At 41.8% G+C, this 6,098-nt stretch overlaps 1 pseudogene; it reads right to left on the minus strand.

Moving 5' to 3' along the window:
• Positions 1-6,098, minus strand: part of LOC107704369 (1-phosphatidylinositol 4,5-bisphosphate phosphodiesterase beta-4-like) — a 56,681-nt pseudogene that overhangs the window by 49,741 nt on the left and 842 nt on the right.

Raw genomic sequence — 6,098 nt, forward strand, 5'->3', positions numbered from 1 at the left:
ATTTGATATGGTTTTCAGAATTGGGCGTGGCAAAATGGCTCGATAGCGCCACCTATAAAATTTCAACGAAGTGCCCCTCGAGCTACGTTTCACATACACGTACGAAACTCGGTACACACATGTAACACACCGACACCTACAAAAAAGTCTCCTGGTTCAAAATCCGAAACCCAGCAGGAAGTCCGTTATTTTGAATTTCCTGTATGATTTTTGGGCAGTTTTTGTCATTTTCAGGCCTCGTACCTTAACGAACTCCTCCTACAGTTTTAATCGGATCATCTTCAAATTTGCTGAGTGTAATTATAAGGCCTTTGCGATGCTAAATTGCGAAGATATTGAGTTAAGCAATGTCTGATCTGCCCCAAACTTCACACGTTTGATAGGAGTTCAGTCCTGACCACATACCCATTCCCAAATTCAGTTATACTCATAGCGGCACCTGCTGGCAACAGGAAGTGTCATGCTTAACACTGTTATGGACTCCTAGGAACATATTAAAAAGCGTCAACAAGTGTTAAATAAGCTGGCAATATGCTTGAAACATACTATAACATGCTAGCAACACTTAGCTAAGTGCTAAAGCATGCTATTAATGCAGTGAAAGAGGAAGTTACTGTAACTCAGGCATGCAGTGTCCAATCTGCCCCAAACATCAGACGTTTGATAGGTGTTCAATCCTGAACAAATACCCATGCCCAAATTCAGTTACAGTCATAGCGCCACCTGCTGGACACTTACACTAACTCAAGCATACCATGTTCAATCTGCACCAGACTTCACATTTTTGATAAAAGTCCTGGCCTGAAGACATCTACCTGCCAACATTCAGTTATAATCATAGCGCCACCAGCTGGCAGCAGGAAGTTTGGCACATATAAATTGCTTTGGCATATTCCTCCTATATTTACCACTTTAAATGCATATTGCCCACTGTTTGCTATTTTCCTAAAGCCACAGGGTGGCGGTGAGCCCGGGTGCGAGGGCCCTTTCATACTTTTTTGCACTGTGACCTTCACTAGATTTACCATTAGTCGTCACACTCTTCCTCCCATAGAGGTTGATTATAGTGATTCTCACAATTCCCAACTTGACATGGTCCACAAGCAGGCATGCATGGTAGTCCATATGCCCTGCAACTGCACCGTTGTGTTCGGCAGACAGTTGTGCAATTACAGTGGATCATCTGCAGGAGGGTTTCTGGGGCCGCAGTCTTACTGGTCATAACTGGCAGGAACCGGTTGTCCACCAGTTTCCATCCCCAATCCACGGTTTTCATGTCATCTTTCTTTCCAATCCTCTGGGGCAGCAGTCTTACTGGTCATAACTGGCAGGAACCGGTTGTCCACCAGTTTCCATCCCTAATCCACTGTGTTCATGTCACCTTACTTTCCAATCCACACCATGATCTGGAAGTAAACTCTTTGGCAGTGGTATTTGGTTGAGGACTCAGTTGGAGGCAGACGTTCTGGGGTAACAAATGATTTGGCGGTAACGATTTTCTTGCTAAAAAGGTTGTAGCGCAAAGAGGCAAGTGAATCAGTACTCTTTCTGCCAAACAACACTGCCATTGCCTTGGTCCCATGGTCCTCTATGACATTCCTTGCTTGATGTGGGAGCAGAAACACATTTGCACAGGACTGGATGGTTGATTCACCATTCACAAGTTTCTGGAATGCTGTCTGTTTGCCAACACTAAAAATGCGTGAAGTTGTATCACATCCCGTGAAGGCGTGAATAAACAGCAACTGGGAACACAAGTCACTACCCAGGACTTGTTTCATCTCACTGATGTTGTACACTTTAGTAGCTTTGGACTTGTCTGAACGAAAATAGAGGCCTCTATTGTTCGTCCCAGCATAGTAGAGGAGAAGAATGAGTAAGTCTGTATCCTCCCCTATCAAGGTTGTGGGCTGATGTTCTGAGGCCTTGACTGCAGCTTTGACAATGTCCACGTCTGCATCACCTGATGCATTGATAACAGTGCAGCCTTCTTCTCCAGCTCCGCGGTCATAAGATTGATAAGTCCTTGTTTGTTGCAAGATCTGGAAAGGAAATCATCCTTTCTTCCCACAAACTCAGTCTCTGCATTGAAGTTAACGATGGGGTGAGTGTTTTCACCACGTCTCTGATGCGTATTGTCTTTGATGGAAGGACCTTCGCTATAACCATCAAAAACGACTGTTGCTTTACCATAATGGCGTATGGTAAAGTCTGCATATGACTGTGCAATGGCACCGTAACTGTCACCCTTTTTCCATGCCAAGCGGTGAACCAGGGAGCCACCGTCAAGGACATAATGCTCAGTTGGTGGGATGGAATCCAGGACAGATTTGTTAGATTTCTTGCTTGAGAACTCAGTGACTGCCTGCGCTAGTTGGGGCTTGTTGGCTTTACGGAAGATTTCCTTGCCTTCGAACAGGGCTGCAGGAAATGAGCAGAGCTCATAGCTCATTACATCTTCCAGTGAAAACTGTTCAGTTTTCGACATGATCAGGAACCGTTGGGATCAAAGCAGGATCAATGGTTCGGTCTTGGCCAACTTTGATGGTGGAGTCATCTGCAAGGGTTTTTGCCCGGTCTTTCCGTTTGAAGGATATTCCAAAAACGGGTTTTCCAATCATCTTTTCAATGATCTCATTGCCAACAGTCTCAAACTCATGCACATTCACCTCCTCTTTGGCAACAACACCAGTTACAATGTTTCTCAGAGATGGGTCTGGAGAGAATGGTGTGCAAATGCTAAGCTTTTCCTTGATCTTTTCTAGATCAGAGTGATCTCTTTTCATCCTTGCTTCTGAGGATTCTCGGTGCTGCTCACTGGTCGTGTAGGTGAGGTCATTGAATTCCTGCATGGCGTTGTTGTATTCAGATGTGATGGGTGTAGACATGGCAGACAGCCCAACATTGCGCGCAAGTGCATCTTCCAAGATCCTGTACGATCTACTTTGATCAGAGCTCTGTCTGCAGCATCTTCTGATAGTTTACCCACAGCCGGCTGGTTTTTGACTTTGTGCTAAGGTCTGCCCTCTTCGTGTCCACCTTTTCCTTGATTTGGTTCAGCATATCTGATGCTGCAGCACTCTCCAAAGTTGTTTCTTTCATTACCATGGATGAGTACATCTCTCCAGCTTGGTTCAACAATAACTCAAACTGTGAGTCATCCTCCTGCAGCTCTGACACAACCAGGTGATTGAGACATCTGTCCACCAGCAAATGTCCACGAAAAGCTAATTCAACAATGTCATCCTCTCTTAACACACTCACATTGCTGGCCTTTTTCATGTGTTAGAAATCTGGGTGAGGGGGGTGGGTGGTTTAAGTAGTCAAGGATGAATTTTGTTTGAGCAAAATGGTATACACTGTGCTGCCAACAACATTTCAATGAGGCAAGCAATATCAAATGTCAGTATTCTCTTCCACCATCTTCTGAATTGCTGAAAATTGTGAATTTAGTTTTGTTGGGTTTAGTATAATGCCACCTTTATACTCAAAAACATCTATAGAGGATGCATTACATATGTATAACCTTATTCAAATTGAAATGAGTGACCATTTTAGAGGGTTCACACACAGGCCTCTGTTCGGGCTAATTCAGAGTTGTTTATGATCAAAGTTATACAACTCCAATTTAAGTTACTTTTGGGTGCAATAACTTTTACATTGAATGTCAAGTCTGTGTTTTAGCAAAAAAAGGGTGTGTCCAAAAACACATACTGAGTAGGAGTTACATGACATAGACTAAATCGTTTACATCTCTGGTTCACCCCAAACAATGATAAAACCTTACAGTAATCTCACAAAATCATGTATTCCATAAGTATGTAATCATGTCAGTGCAATTTAGACAAGTCCAATGGATTCATAGACCCAGAAAACATGGGGTTAGACACCAAGATTACTTGGCTAGGTCAAATAATGAAGGAGTTAGGATATTTTAAGGGCTTCCTGCACATCTTGGACACCATCTTGAAAATTACACTTTCTAGTGGTCAAACTTTGGTAAACTTTTAGTATGTTATTAAGGACACCTAATACTACAAAAAACAGCTGAGAAACCTTTTGTTAGAATTTTTTTAGGGTTAGGTGTTTTTTTTTTCATATATTCAGCCGCCTAAATGTTCCCGAGCGAAATATGGATCCAGAAAGAGGTAAAAGACTGTGAAGCTTTGGGAGCGCTGATGGAAGCCATCTACTGCATCTTTGCTTTGATAATATTACTGAATATGATCTAGATGTAGTATTTGATACAAATGCAATTTTCTCAGCTTTTTGCTCAAAATGTTGCTTTTTTATGAAGCCTGCCTGCATTGAAGTGTTGATAAAAAAAAAAGAATGCTTGAAGCTAGAATAATACAGATTTTTTTTTTTCAAAAGTAGAGGGTTGGTTCTTTATTTTGATGTGTTGCATGTTCAGATATTCATGCAACAAAAATATTCTGGGGGCCATGAAATTTTAGTGAAAATCATCAAAAATGCTGGCGGTGGCTGTCAACTTTTTTCAAAAACACTGGCGAGGAAAGAGTTAATGAGGTTTGCAGCACACGCATGTCGCCGTGGTAACGCTCACCTTGGCCGTGTCCGTGTTGTCCATCACCATGTACATGAAGCTGAGGTTGACCAGGTCCGTCCCGCTGCACATGCAGATGATGCGGCCGTCCAGATCCGCCTCGCTCTTCCCCGCCGCTTCCAGAGACGCCAGGATCTTTGGGTCCTTCAGGATCCACACGCAAACATCAACTCAACACGTTAGTACCGGTTCAGTTCATGCAGAAACTTACAATAACCTTCATAACAGATCAACATGATCAACTACACTGGACTGAAATGGAGGCTCTGGACGTTGAAGCTGTTTGTGTGTTTATGGCATCATCAGGTCAAATCTACTGAATCCCAACACATGCGTCTGATTCATTTAGAGTACACTGCAAAAAATTATTTTCTTGCTTCGTAGTTTTGTCTTGTTTTCTAGTATAAATATCTAAACATTCTTGAATCAAGATGCATTTACTTGGCAAGTAAAATGATTTAAGATATTAAGGCTTGTTTTCTAAAAAAAATTATCAAAACTTTGTTAGTTTTTGTTTAAAACAAACAAAAATATCTGCCAAAGGGGTAAGAAAAATCATCTTAGTTGAAAGGCTAAACAAGGTTATTTTTCTTGCCCCATTGGCAGATATTTTTGCTTGTTTTAAGGAAAAACTAACAATGTTTTGATTTTTTTGTATAGAAAACAAGACATAATATTTTAAGTAATTTTACTTGTACAGTATGTCAAGTCAAGTATTTATCAAGCGCTTGTAACAATACAGATTATGTCAAAGCAACTGTACGGCATTAATTAGGAAAATAGTGTCAATAATGCAAAATGACAATAGTAAACACTCAATTTTCAGTTAAAGGCATCAGGTAAATTCATCTTGAGTCAAGAATGTTTAGATATTCATACTAGAAAACAAGACAAAAATACTAAGAGAATAATTTTTTGCAGTGTAGGGCTGGGCAATAAAACGATAACGATAATTATCGTAATATAATTTTCCTTGATAAAACGATAACAAGAGTTAGATAAATGTTCTTTATAATGCTTATGCTCCAAAAGCAGAACGAAACAGCGCGACTCATTTGAAGCGCGACACACAGACGTTTATCCGCTCGCCTCAAAGTTCATTCACCCGTACTTCCACATGACAAATGTCCATCTGAACACAAAGAAACGGTGTGTTTTTGTGCCAGCAACATCATGCTCGTGGTTCGATTCCCAAAAGAAACCTATGAAGCGATACACACTGTAATAATGTGATGGGAGATGTAAACGTGTCTGCAGACGCTCGCTAACGTGGCTAAACACACATCACCTCCTGCTTAACAAACAGCTGAAGCAGGTTACCATTAGGTCCTGTAAACATGAGCAGCCTCCACAAACACACGCTCAGGTAAACGTTCCTGCTGCGAACACCTGACCGCAGAAGACAAACACTGCAGACGGGCGCGGCTGCGCAGCCACACTCTCTCACACACACACACACACACACACACACACTCAGACTCAGACTCACACTCACACTCACAGACACACACACACACACACACACACACAC

The sequence above is a fragment of the Sinocyclocheilus anshuiensis genome, unplaced genomic scaffold, assembly GCF_001515605.1.
Source record: "Sinocyclocheilus anshuiensis isolate Anshui unplaced genomic scaffold, SAMN03320099.WGS_v1.1 scaffold1115, whole genome shotgun sequence".
Taxonomy (NCBI): Eukaryota; Metazoa; Chordata; class Actinopteri; order Cypriniformes; family Cyprinidae; genus Sinocyclocheilus; species Sinocyclocheilus anshuiensis.